The sequence below is a fragment of the Arvicola amphibius genome, chromosome 8 (assembly GCF_903992535.2).
Source record: "Arvicola amphibius chromosome 8, mArvAmp1.2, whole genome shotgun sequence".
NCBI lineage: Eukaryota > Metazoa > Chordata > Mammalia > Rodentia > Cricetidae > Arvicola > Arvicola amphibius.
Window position 1 is genome coordinate 105,574,813 of NC_052054.1, and position 13,615 is coordinate 105,588,427.

Genomic DNA, 13,615 nt, shown 5'->3' on the forward strand with positions numbered 1-13,615 from the left:
CTGGGCTATCACCTTCTGTCTCAAAAAGGAAAGAGAATTGAAAAGTAAGCTTACTAAAAAACAAATGTGCACAGATGTTCCCTTAGGATATTCCATGGCATCAGGAAACAGTGGGAAGCATATACCACAAGTTCTCTAGAGTAAAGTTGCTCTCTGTATTGTGGCTCCCCCTTTAATATCAGCACTTAGAGGGCAGGTGCAGGGGGCTCTTTGAGTTCAAGGCCATTCTGATCTACACAGCGAGCTCCAGGACAGCCAGGAGTAGGTAGAGAGAGCCTGTCTCAGAACAACCAAACAAACAAAAGTCTGAGCCATACTGAAGCCAGCCCTTTCTCTTTTTTCTTCAGAGATGCTCTGGGTCTTAGGACCAATTAATTGCATTTTAGAAATGTGAGAAACCCAGCCTTGAGGTGCAGCTCAAGGCCCTGGGACATCCCAAGGTTGGCAGATCTTACCCCCCCTACACACACATATCCTACCCCACCTTCCTCAGGAAAACTCTCTAAGGTTTTTTCTCTTCGTTGTCCTTTAAGTCTTTTTATAAATTTAGAGTCTAGCCCAAGTTAATGAAAGTGGTCATTAACCAAACTGGAGCCCTTCATACCTAGGGAGTTCCTCACAGATTATAACATTCTGGCTTCACACCAATCTGGGGAGGTGTTCCCATGTCAGAGACAAGAAAAGTGGCTGTCAGTGGGCACTGGCAGGGGTGAAGATGGGTCATCCCATGCCCTTCAGCCACCTAGCACCCCAAACTGGCTGTCCCATTCTCAGTGACCTTCCCAACATTCCCCTGCCTGAGTGCATGCAGTTTGGGACTCGTAACCCTTTTTTCCTTCTGTCCTACCCCATCTTCTCTCTAGTTCCCTTTTCTCCCCACCCCCACAGACGTCGGTATACGCGTGTGCGCATGTGTGTCCTCAGCCCAGAGTTGCTGCATGCTAAGTAAGCATTCCATCACAGAGCTTTGTCCCTAGCCCCCACTTCCTTGTTACAATTCTCTTACCCTCTGGGGGACTTTCCATAAACTTCATTATTTAAGAGTGACTAGAAAATCAGGAACCAGGCATGTTGGCTCATGCCTGTAATCCCAGCACTTGGGAGACTGAGGCACAAGGGTTGTCAAAATTTTGAGGCCAGACTAGACTACATAGTGCATTCCAGGTCAGTCTAGAGTGAGAACACATCAAAAAAAAAAAATCCACTCCTCGATCACCCCCTTTCTTTCCCCCATACATTCATTTATACCAAATAGATGATGTTTGGCTCTTCATCAGGCAAAAGCAATGTCCCTGGATCCAGCTGTGCTGGCTCAGAGGGCATAGGCAGAAGAAGGACTTCTGAGAGTTTGAAGCCAGCTAATCTACCCACATAATGAAGCCTGAACCAGTGAAGGATCCCCGACTTTGAAAAATAATCCTTGAACTGCCAATAAGCCACAGAAGCTTGAAGTACGTAGGCATCCGACTGTCTCCCTAGCCATTTTCTGGGGCTACCAATCTGAATATTCCATGGCAAGACCTAGGCAACCCCTTCAGAGAACGTGAAGCTGGAGGCAGAGGCCGGAGGATAAGCACTTCAAGGCCATCATCTTTGGCTCCATATCAAGTTCAGTTTCACAGCTGACATGGAATATATAAAACCTCACTGAAAATAAATAAACAAACAAACAAATACATACATACATAAATACATAAAAGCTGGCAAAATGCCTCAGCGAGCAAAAGTGCAAGTACAATGACCCGGGTTCAATTCCTGTAACCCACGGTGGAAGAAGAAAACAGACTCCTGAAAGCTGTCTTCTGACCTGCACACGTGCAGCTCGCCACGGCCACTGGAGGCCTCACTCACTCCTGAACTAAACAAACGGTAACCTATTACTTAGCCCAGTATCCTTTGCTTCTAGAATAGGCTCCCCGGAGTAGGATGTAGACCCTGGTTAGGCTCATACATTCCCAGTGCAATACAGAAAAGACACACACACACACACACACACACACACACACACTACTTTGAAGCCCAGCTGCCCTTGAAGCCTACAGCCTTTGTGTGCTGCTGAGCCCCTGAAGGTGGGTACACCAGCTGGGCCCAGGTGAACATGAGCACAGACAAGGTGGGAGGGAGCAAAACTGCTCTACAGAACATCATGGAGAACACCTGGCTTCTCTGGGTGCCTTGTCACATCTGGGTCACATCTGGGTCACATCTGGGTAACTTAAGGACTACAATGAATGGCTCATTGACAATGACCCTTCTTCACATTCAAACCTCAGGACTGTTGCTTCTTTTGTTTCTGGTTTATTTTGGGGTTTTGTTTGTTTTGTTTTGTTTTGTTTTGTTTTGTTGAGATAGGGTCTCATTCTGTTAGCCAGGCTGGTCTTGAACTCATGGCAATCCTGCCTCTGCCTTCCAAGTATTGGGGTTACAGGCATGCTCCGCAACACCCAGCCTATGTCTATGGCTTTTCAAGAAACTGTGGCCCTGTGGTTGGTACTAGTAACTCTGAGGTCATTTTGCTCTGCCCTGGTGCTTCTTAGCCCTGCCTAGGTCCCCTCCTCAGAGTCGTTAATCATCTCTGGGCCCTGAGCCAGGCCTCACCAGACGCTGGACATGTCGGCCTCCTGAGCTTTCTCCCCAAACTCCTAACCAAAACACACTTTCTAGGAATGCTTCCTGTGTGTACTCACAGGTACTAGCCCCACTTCTGTTCTCAAATTTACATCTTTCTGGGGGGATTGTTTGTTTGTTTGTTTGTTTTTTGAGACAGGGTTTCTCAGTATAGCCTTGGCTCTCCTGTAACTCACTGTGTAGACCAGGCTGGCATCAAACTCACAGAGATCCACCTACCTCTGCCTCGCAATTGCCAGGAAAGAAGGCATGCACCACCACCGCCCAGCAAATTTCCATCTTTCTGTGTACACAGCCGGCTTTGCTGCATGTATGAAGTGCCTCGGAGTCTGCCTGCTGGAGATGAAGCCTGGAGTGGCCAAGTCACTAGCCAGGAAGATGGGAGGACAGCCAAGTGTAACAACCCATAACCCTGGGAAATAGAGTTGGGGACCCTAACCCTGACTTGCTCACCTCTGGGCTCCCTGTAATTGAAGAAATTTGCCCAGACAGACACCGAGAGCAAGAGTGTCATCATCTAGAGGTGAGGAGCAGGGCCACTGTGAGCCCAGAAAGCTCAGACAGGGTAGGCACACGGGTGCTCTCGTCTCTGGAGCAGGCTGCCTTCTGGTTCCCACCACAGTCTGAGCTGCAGCTGTGCATTGTCAGACAGGCACATAATCCAGAGCACACAGCCTAAGTCACACTCCGAGGCCTCTTATAACACATTCTCCCTACATAGACCAGGTTGGTGTCTAGGAACTCACAGAGGTCCCCTTGCCTCTGCCTCCTGAGTGGTGCTGGGATTAAAGGTATCCACCAACAAATTTACTTTTTACTTTTTTTTTTTTTTTTTGGTTTCGATTTTTCAAGACAGGGTTACTCTGTGTAGCCTTAGCTGTCCTGGAACTCACTCTGTAGACCAGGCTGGCCTCGAACTCACAGAGATACTCTAATCTCTGCCTCCAGTGCTAGCATTAAAGGCATGTGCCACCACAGTTGGACTTTCTTTTTGCTCTAAAGTAAATAAAAATTTTATTTACTTATTTATTTTTTGTTTATTATACAGTGTTTTGCCAGCTTGTAGGCCAGAAGAGGGCACCAGCTCTCATTACAGATGATTGTGAGCCATGGTTGTTGGGACTTGAACTCAGAACCTATGGAAGAGCAGGCAGTGCTCTTAACAGCTGAGCCATCTCTCCAGACCCTTTACTCTTTATTCTGAGAGCCTCAAAGTTACCCACAGTCAGCTGTTTGGTCAGCATTTGGAGAACCAGGGAGGTGCATGACTTTGTCCCTTTAGTAGGGTGAAGCAAGAGAAGGAGCTAAAGAGAGGTAACAAGGGTTACTAGGAATTGGGAAGCTGCAAAGTCGGGGCAGGGCATGGAGGCCCAGAAGCCTCTGGCACCAAAATATCTGGATCCTCAGAGAAGGGGCACAGAGGAACATTTAAGCTCAATTTATCAGAAACCCCGGACCCTTGAGCCCCAGAGATGAACGGTGCAGCTCAGAGCAGTGCCTCATCTCTGAGGTCACTTTGTGAAGGATACGTCCTCTTGGAAGCCCCCTCCAATGACTTAGTCACAGCTCAGTCCCTGGTGTACCCTCTGTTCACAGTGTGATCCTTCAGGCCAGCTCTCTCACGTCCCTACTGTGTGAGTGAGGCCCGGGACAGGGAGTCTGCCTATATACACACATAGTTATTTTGAAAAGTAAGAGGAGGAGGAGGAGGGAGGTTAGGAGGAGAGGAGGAGCGGAGTATGGAGTCTTCTGCTCTCCCCGAGCCGCCCTCCTCCGAACCGCCGAATCATCCGCAGCAAGCGAGCCCCCGCGACAAGAAGTGCAAGAAGAACGACAAGAAAAGATCAATGGTATATGCCTGTAGCCCCTAGGAGATAGGAGAACCACTTGAACCCGGAAGTTTTCAAAAAAAAATAAAAGTTAAGTCCGTGCCTAGTGGTACCCTTGTGTAATCTCAGAATCCAGCTGCTTGGGAGGTGGAAGCAGAAAGATTAGAAGGCAAAGTTCTGCTCTAGCTACAGAGTAAGTTCCAGGCTGCTAGCCTGGGTAACTGAAGATATTTAAAGTCTCTCAGAATGAAAAGGAGAGAAAGGGCTGAGAGTGCAACTCAATAGCAGGATGCTGGTGTGTGTGTGTGTGTGTGTGTGTGTAGAGTGTGTGTGTAGAGTGTATATGTGTGTGTGTAGAGTGTGTGTGTGTGTAGAGTGTGTATGTGTGTGTAGAGTGTGTGTGTATGTAGAGTGTGTGTGTAGAGTGTGTATGTGTGTGTGTAGAGTGTGTATGTGTGTGTGTAAAGTGTGTGTGTGTAGAGTGTGTGTGTAGAGTGTGTATGTGTGTGTAAAGTGTGTGTGTGTAGAGTGTGTGTGTAGAGTGTGTATGTGTGTGTGTAGAGTGTGTGTGTGTATATGTGTGTAGAGTGTGTATGTGTGTGTAGAGTGTATGTGTGTATGTGTGTGTAGAGTATGCGTGTGTAAAGTGTGTATGTGTGTATGTGTGTGTAGAGTGTGTGTGTGTGTGTAGAGTGTGTGTGTGTGTGTGTAGAGTGTGTGTGTGTAGAGTGTGTATGTGTGTGTGTAGAGTGTGTGTGTGTATGTGTGTAGAGTGTGTATGTGTGTGTAGAGTGTGTGTGTGTATGTGTGTAGAGTGTGTGTGTGTAGAGTGTGTGTGTGTATGTGTGTAGAGTGTGTATGTGTGTGTAGAGTGTGTGTGTGTATGTGTGTAGAGTGTGTATGTGTGTGTAGAGTATGTGTGTGTAGAGTGTGTATGTGTGTGTATGTGTGTGTAGAGTGTGTATGTGTGTGTGTAGAGTGTGTGTGTGTATATGTGTGTAGAGTTGTGTATGTGTGTGTGTATGTGTGTGTGTGTGTGCACATGCGGGGGCCAAAAGAGGACACATCCTACTCTTCTCTCCCTCCACCTCCCTCCCTTGAGACAAAGTCTCTCACTAAGGCTGGAGTTACAGGCTGTGAGAGGCCACACCCAGCCTTTTATGCATCTGCTGAGATTCAAACCCGGTCCCTCACAGCGGTACCTACCACCGAAAGCACTCTCCCCCCCCCACCCCCCACCCCACCCCGCTGAGCCACTTCTCTAGCCCTCTCCTGCCCTCTCTGCAAAGGTGGGACCAGAACAGGAAGGAAACACTGGTAAACTAAGCAGAGCTACAGATGCTGTGTATTACGGAGGAGCCATTTGAGACCAATTACAGAACAACACATCAAGGATTATAGAACAATGCAGGGGAAATTGCACACATGTGTAGCCTCCCCCACCCCCCAAAGAACCCTGCTTCTACTGGGGTGGTATCTCCATGTCCTGACCCCTGCATCAGAAAGGTACCCCAGAGCCAGCTGGGGAAGGGGATCCAGTCCAACAGCTTTTGGACAAGGGCCCATGTTTAGAATTCAGGTCTGCAGACTCAAAGTAGGTGCTTTCCACTCTTTGGGTGCAGGGGCCAGCCTTCTAGCTGAAAATGTTACGAAGTAATTGTATGAACTGATGAAGGGATGCCAACTGCTGAGGACATTCATTCATTCATTCATTCATTTACGCTTTCATCAGCCCCTTCTAACCGAGCACTTGCCTTCTACCAAGTAAATAAAAGTGAGGGCTGGGAGGCCGGGTGGTGGTTGCGCACATCTTTAATCCCAACACTTGGGAGGCAGAGACAGGCAGATCTCTGTGAGTTCGGGGTCAGCCTGGTCTATAGTGCAAGTTCCAGGTAGGGCTCCAAAGCTACACAGAGAAACCCTGTCTCAAAAAAAAAACAAAAAAAACAAAAAAACAAAAAAAAAACAAAACCGAAAGGAAAGGGAGCTGGGAGCTGGAGAGATGGCTCAGGGGTTAAGGGCACTGGCTGTTCTTCCAGAGGACTTGGGTGTAGTTCCCAGCACCCACATGGCAGCTCACAACTGTAACTCCAGTTCCAGGTGACCTGAGACCCTCACATAGACATACACACAGGCAATGCATATACAGATTTTTTTTTAAAAAAAGAACCTTTTTTAAAAAAACAAAAGAAAGGAAAAAAGAAAAGGAAGGAAGGAAACGAGGAAGGGGGTTGCTTTCGGGTGTACGGTGAGCTCCTGAGTGTTTAGCATCAGGAATTAAGAAGTTACCTTGCTGGAGGATGGCAGGACCAGAGCCAGGTCCCAGGAGCAGCCCTGGTTTTCATCAAAGTCAGTTAATGGGTCCCAGGGCAGGAAGATCCAGAAGGAAGGAGGAACATAGACAGCCTTCCTTGGCCCCTCCAAATGCCAAAAGACTGAAGGGGCCAAGGGATGGAAGCTGCAGGTTGGGCCAGGCAGATGTGAGTGTGATGGGCATGTGGGAGGGACTGGCAGATGGAGGCAAGTAACTTGACTGACAGACTGCTGGGGGCAGGTAGATGGTGGCTAGAGCTGTTCTGGGCACCAGCATCTGCTGCCTAGTGCCAGACAGGCCAGTGGGCTAGCGGTGGGGACGTGACTGGCCTCTGGCAGAGGCTGTGGTGAATGAATCACTGGCAGTGCCAGGAGCCTGCAGGCCTTCATCCTGTGTTCCCTGAGGACCAGCTAATTCACTTGGAGAGGGGCCGGGCAACTAATAAAGACAGCAGCTGGCAGCTGCCCTACCCTGCTGAATCCCACACACAGCTGACCAGTGGGCAAGGGGCTAATGGGAAGCTAGCAACTCCCCTCAACAGACCTGGCCACCTCACAGTTCGGTCTTGGAGAAGCAGAAGGAACTTGCGAGAAACGGAACTCTCTCTGTGATTGACATGCCATCCTGGACTACAAAGGTCTTGATTGGGACAAGACAGCTGCAAGGGGATGTGGGGTCCCCTGGTGGGAGGGGGAAGAGGAACTTTGAACACGGGGTGTTTGGAGGACTGGGCCCTCCCAAGGCTAGAAAGTGAAGCCCCAAAGAAACAAATCAGTTGGCCAAAGTCAGTGACTGTCCAGACCCTGTCTGATACTGGCTGACTGGTGACATCACAGATGTGGCATTACACTGGGGTTTAGTGGCCCCATGTTGTGAGTTTCTGCTGGGTTCCACACCTGCCCCAAATCCTTCACCAGAGAAGGAGTCAACTCACAGGAAGTGCATGAAAGACAGCCCCAACTTCCATCTACTGGGGACCCAGGCCAGGGTGCCTCATGGCCCTCAAGGGCACCTGAAAGACAAGAACAGTTTGCTCAACCTTAAACAGAGAGCAGCTCCCAAACTTCTGGGGCTATGTGGTCCTGCTGGGAAATATGTAGTGGGTGGTGGCTGCTATCCTGTTTCTGGGTCTCTTTCACTCATCCCCCAGGTTCATTTCCTGAACTGAGCTAAGCAGAGTTACGGAGCAGAGCCCGGACAACTCTGGCTAGGCAGTATTCAGGCATGGTTGCCTCCTCCTGGGACCTGGGGAACAAAGGGGAACTGGCTTGGGAGGGCAGGTGGCAACCACGTGCTCTCCCAGCTGTGGCTGGGCCTGGTAGGAAGGGGACTTGAGCGCCCTCTGCCGATTGGAGTGCTCTTGGAGGGAGGAAGTGGCAGTTTAGGGCTGAAGTGGCCTGGCCGTACCTTTTCAGCAAGGAAGGGTTGGCTGGGTCCTCTGCAGTGAGTCCCTGCGTGTGTCTGGGATAGATGTGGGGATTCCTCTGTGGTGTGTATGATAGGCAAGAGCATGCCTCCATCTGTATTCAACCATGTACGCATGCAGTGTGTGCAATGTATTTACTGCTTATATATGATCTTTTGTTTTTTGAGGCAGGGTTTTACTGTGTAGCCCTGGCTGTCCTGAAACTCACTCTGTAGACTAGGCTGACCTCGAACTCACAGAAATACACCTGCCTCTGCCTCCCGAGTACTGAGATTAAAGGCGTGCACCACCACCGCCCTGCTATTGTTTGTATATGCATCTGCACCTGTTCTTGTCTGAGTGTGCATGTGTTATATGCATGGTCTATCTGTGTGAGTACACATCTCTTTAAGTTTAAGTGTCCATGCCCACATCTGTCCACTTGGGCTGGTCCTGAGCTGGGCATGACTAGAACTTCCAGGGCTTGCTGGGGAGGTTGCAGGACAGGCAGTGGAGGGAGACAGGGAGAGCTGACATTGTTCATGACATTCTCAAGTTCTTTCAGGGTCTTGTGGGAAAAGGGAGGAAGTTGGGTGTGGTGGCACATGCCTTTTAATCCCACCACATGGGAGGCAGGGGCAGGTGGGTCTCTGAGTTCGAGGCCAGACTGGTCTATAGAGTAAGTTTTAGGACAGGCTCCAAAAGCTACACAAAGAAACCCTGTCTTAAAAAAATAAATAAATAAATTTAAAATTTAAAAACTAAAATTTAAAAGAAAGAAAGAAGGAGAAAGCTAGTGGCCTATCACCCACCTTGCCCCAGAGCCCTTGCCTCACTATGCACAGCTGCCATGCAGCTTCATAATGCTATTGGAGGCCATGGGTCCTAAGGCTACCTGCAAGAACCCAGAATATCCCCTCAGGGGAAGCCAGCCTGAGCTGAGACTTGAGGGACAGAAAAGGCCTGGAACCGCAGGCAAGTGGAGCAGGGAAGTAGGGGCCCCTGGGATCAGTGCATAGAGAACAGAAAGCTGGAGGACTATGATCTTGGGGGTCAGGTTCAGAGGTGGGCAGTATGGAATCTCCATTTTGGGGATGTAAGCAGGGCTCTAAGGAAGAGGGCTTCATTCTCCTCATTATTTGAACTTTGTTTGCTTTTTGAGACAGGGCTACTCTCTAAGTAGCTCAGGATGACCTCAAATTCTCAATCCTCCTGCCTCAGCTTCCTGTGCAAGAATGACAGGCATGGGACTGGAGAGATTACTCAGTGGTCAAGAGCACTGACTGCTCTTCTAGAGGACCGATTCCTAGCACCCAAGTGGCAGCTCACAGCTGTCTGTAACTCTAGTTCAAGGGTGTCTGCCACCCTCACACAGGCATTCCTGTAGGCAAAACACCAATGCACATTAAATAAATAAATACAGGCATATGCCACTAAGATTCACATTCCTATCCGGTACCCTGCTATACACAAACCCCTAAATTCTGAACCGCCAGGAGGTTAGTGCTGACCCCAGGTAAATACACCTACGTCCTGCAACCTTCCCACCTATAGCCTGGGGGATCATCCAAGGCCCATGCACCCTTCCCACCTATAGCCTGGGGGATCATCCAAGGCCCAGGGCTGATCATTCCATGCCAGCTGCAACAGCCTCTGGGTGACTCTTAGGCCATCAATGCTTCCTCTGTGGACTTGGGAGGTTGGCCTGAGAAACGCCCTGGGCCTGGGCCAGCCTGGTGCTCTCACCGGGTGGCACCAGACCGGCCTCTTCTTTGTCTCCAACCTAGGGCCCAGTGCCCTTGAAGGGCCCTACTCAAAGAAATGAGCCCAGGGAAGGGGTCTCTGCATATACATCCATTCTAACTCAACAAAGAGGGGCCATGTCTGCCCACGCCTGCATAGGGGGGAAGTAGAGTGTGGTTTTTCTGAGCTAATAGAATGTGGGCTCCCAGCCCCGCCCAACTGGGAGGTTCTTAAGGTGGCCGGCTCCTGCTCTGTCGCCCTCATTCTTGACCCTACACACTTGCTCAGACCAGGGCCCTCCCTCCACCACTTGGAGCCAGGGTGTGCTCATCGCTGTTCCCCAGCCTAGGAAGCGGAGTAAGCAAAGGTGTCCACGCCAACGACAGTGTCCTGTTACCCTATCCAAACCGCCCCACAAACTGAGGACACAGCAAATCAACTCTTGTCATTGCACCGCGGCTCTCGTCAACCTATCGCCCTTCCCATTCGCTCTCCGGGCCCTTTAACGGCTCCTACTGACTCCAGGGTAAACTGCCCACTCGTGGAGTTTTTCAAGGCCCCTCATTTGTCTAACTTCATGTTACCTCCTCTTCCCTGTCCTCCTCCTCCTCCTCTACGAACCCCTCTTTCTATTTATGTATTTATTTGGGTGTCATGTAGCCCAAGCTGGCCCCAAAACTTAATATGTAGCTTGAATTCCTAACCTTCTTCTTTGCTTCTTGATGCTGAGATGACAGGCATGTACCACCAAGGACAGTTGATGTGGTGCTGGAATCCAGCACAGGACTTTGTGCATGCTAGGCAAGCATTCTCCTGCCCTTCTCTTTCTCCTGCCTTAATTCCCCACCCCACTCATTGCCCGCAAGCCTTTGCCCAGCTATCCCTCTCTCTCTCTCTCTCTCTCTCTCTCTCTCTCTCTCTCTCTCTCTCTCTCTCTCACACACACACACACACACACACACACACGCCCCCGCGCGCACCCCGCCATCCCTGGGCTCCCTTCTGCCCCTGTCTACACTCAATGTGCTCCGCTCTTCTAGGATTCCTGTTCCTCCCAGTGGGGTATCCTCGCTCCTGCTCCCCACAAAGCTCAACTTTGGCTTCTTAGGGATGAGAACAGAAGCCTGAACCCCTGGAATACTGCATGCTGCCTGCCTCTCTACTGGAGCAGGTGCTGGCTCAGAGCTTCAGGAGCCAAGGGAACAGGCAGTGGTGAAGGGGGCTCATAGGGAGTTGCCAGTTGCCCCTCCTGGCACCAGCAGCTCCTAGCTCCAAAGGGCTTTGCCAAGCCAGCATGTGTGACAGCAGGAATGCACTTGTGCACATGCATTGGCTGCAGGAGCGCATGCTCATGGTACACTCAGCCTGTCTGCTGTGCCCTCCAGCACACATGGCAGTGGCTGTGGGCATGAGACCACCAAGACAGGCAGACCCTGAACACTGGCTCAGAGCAGGGCTCCAAGACAGTGCCTTCCAGGACTATCCATGTGTGGGCAGCCATTGACAAATTCCTATTCCTCATTTCCCAGGCCCCTCTGGCCTTCCTTTGCTTGTTTATCTATGTTCTCACCAACAGTCACCCTGGGACCTTCCTGGCATTACTGTCAGCTTAGGTGTTAGCAGGAGTCTCCTGATCTCCCCAGCTCTGATTCTGCCCCTTTGCTCCTAGTCAAGGCTCTGACAGAAGACTTTTCTGGGCCTTTCTTCTGGGAACCTCTCCCTTCCTGTCAAGGTTGTCCATTTTGCTCTCAAAAGCTCCTTAAGGCTTCTAGCACTCTGTTCTGGGCAAATTTACGCACTGGGCAAGAGTGGAGGCCAGAGCAGGGGGGCCAGCAGAGGAACAGTCATGCCCTGACAGCCTCTTGAGCTGGCAGAGGCCCCAGCTACGCCGGCAGTCACCCCGTCCCTTCCCCCACCCCTTCACTCATCGCCCACTGTGTACAAACAGCAGCTGGCCTCTTGTCAGTCTCTCCACCCTCCCTGAAATGCTTCCCATGGACTCCTCCAGTGCCCCCTCCAGGTGATTTAGATGCTAGAGCCCTGGGAAATTCTTGAGAGGGAGGGGAGGTAGCCCCTGGCATTCTTAGTCTTAAGTTCTCCTCCAGTTTGGTGATATCAATCCATCTGGGACACCACCAGAGAGGGCCAGGAACCAAAGCCAAATCACAAGGTGGGCATGGGCAAGAAGCAGGCCGCACCGCACCCACCCTTACACCTGTTTACAGAGCAGGTCTGCTGCCCTGACTCAGGTGTCTTTGACTGTCTTCACTGTCCAACACTGTTGTAAGGGCACAGAATGAGGTCACCCGGCTAGACCCTAGACCCCTGGTAAAGGGGTCAACAAAAGTAATTTTGCTCAGGTGCTGGGGCTGGATGAACAGGAGCTGTTCAGCAGAGGACAGGAGCCCAAATGTGACCTACTTGGAAGTAGATGGAGAGGCAGGCACATTTTATCCCAGCAGTTGGGAGGCAGATGCAGGCAGATCTCTGAGTTTGAGTCCAGCCTGGTTACTGAGCCAGTTCCATAACAGCCAGAGCTACACAGAGAAACCCTATCTCCAAAAAACAAAACAAAGCAAAACAAACAAAAAGAACGAAGTTGACAACACTGTAATTGATCTCATTTTGCAGATGAGGAAAACTGTGGCTCCAATTCAGCCAGTGAGAGCAACTCTGCTCAGTCTCGGAGAACTAAGAAAGGCCTGCCAGGACTGTGTTGGTGAGTGAGTTGGGGTTGAGGTTTGGCAACCCTAAGAGCTGCCACTTTGGGTGGGCCCTGCCATGAGTTGGGACCCCTATGTCAGGGTACCTGAAGGGCTGCCTGTTAGGGATGCCCCAGACTCTTGAACAAAAGGGGATCGAGGCACCTGCGACTTCCAGGACTGTCACAGGATACACCCCACAGTCGGCCATGAGATGGCAGGCAAGTGGATATGAAAGCTGTTTATCAGGGGAAACCCCGCAGCACAGACAGCGCCGTTGGGAGGACGAGGAAGGAAAGGTGGAGCCAGAGCTGGACCTCTGCCCAGGTCCCGTGCTCCTCCGTGCCGTGCCCACCACCCCAAGCCAAAGTCCTCCTCCGGAGCGCTTTGTCCCGACCCTCCAGAGCCACTCGGGGCAGATGAGGCTGAGTGTGCAAGGCCACGAGCTGGCCGTCTGACGGCGATGCCAGGACGCCCCCTAGCGGGCCCTGCACACGCGTGCACATGGCCTGGTCCGCGCGGGCGGAAGTCGTAGGGCCGAAGACCCGAGGCGGCCACCGGGCCAGCGGGAACAAAGGACGCGGAGGGCGGGAGGGGCTGACCGAGCGGTGATTGGCGGCTGGTAAGGGAGTCCGGGCCGAGCCACGATTGGTTGCGGCCTCAGCCCCAGCCCCGCCCCTCGAGGCCAAATTCTGAGCCCCCAGCAATTCCCCCCCCCAACTGCCCAGCCCCTGTGCAGACCTGCTCGGCAGGCAGCCATCTGCACCCATGAGGGCGTCTGCCCAGGCGTTGGGTCTGCCTCCCTGCGGAGCCTGGAGAGCAATGCACTGAGCTCCCCCGTCCTCTGCCCAGCTGTGCGAGGGAGGCATCGGGGCTTGTGTAGGGGGCCCCAGGCACCGCCCCCTTGGGGAGGCTTGACGTCCACTTTAGTGCAAGGGGGCACGTGTGAAAAAGGGCCAGATCCCAGGGAGCTGTCCCGAGGGTGGTGATTGGA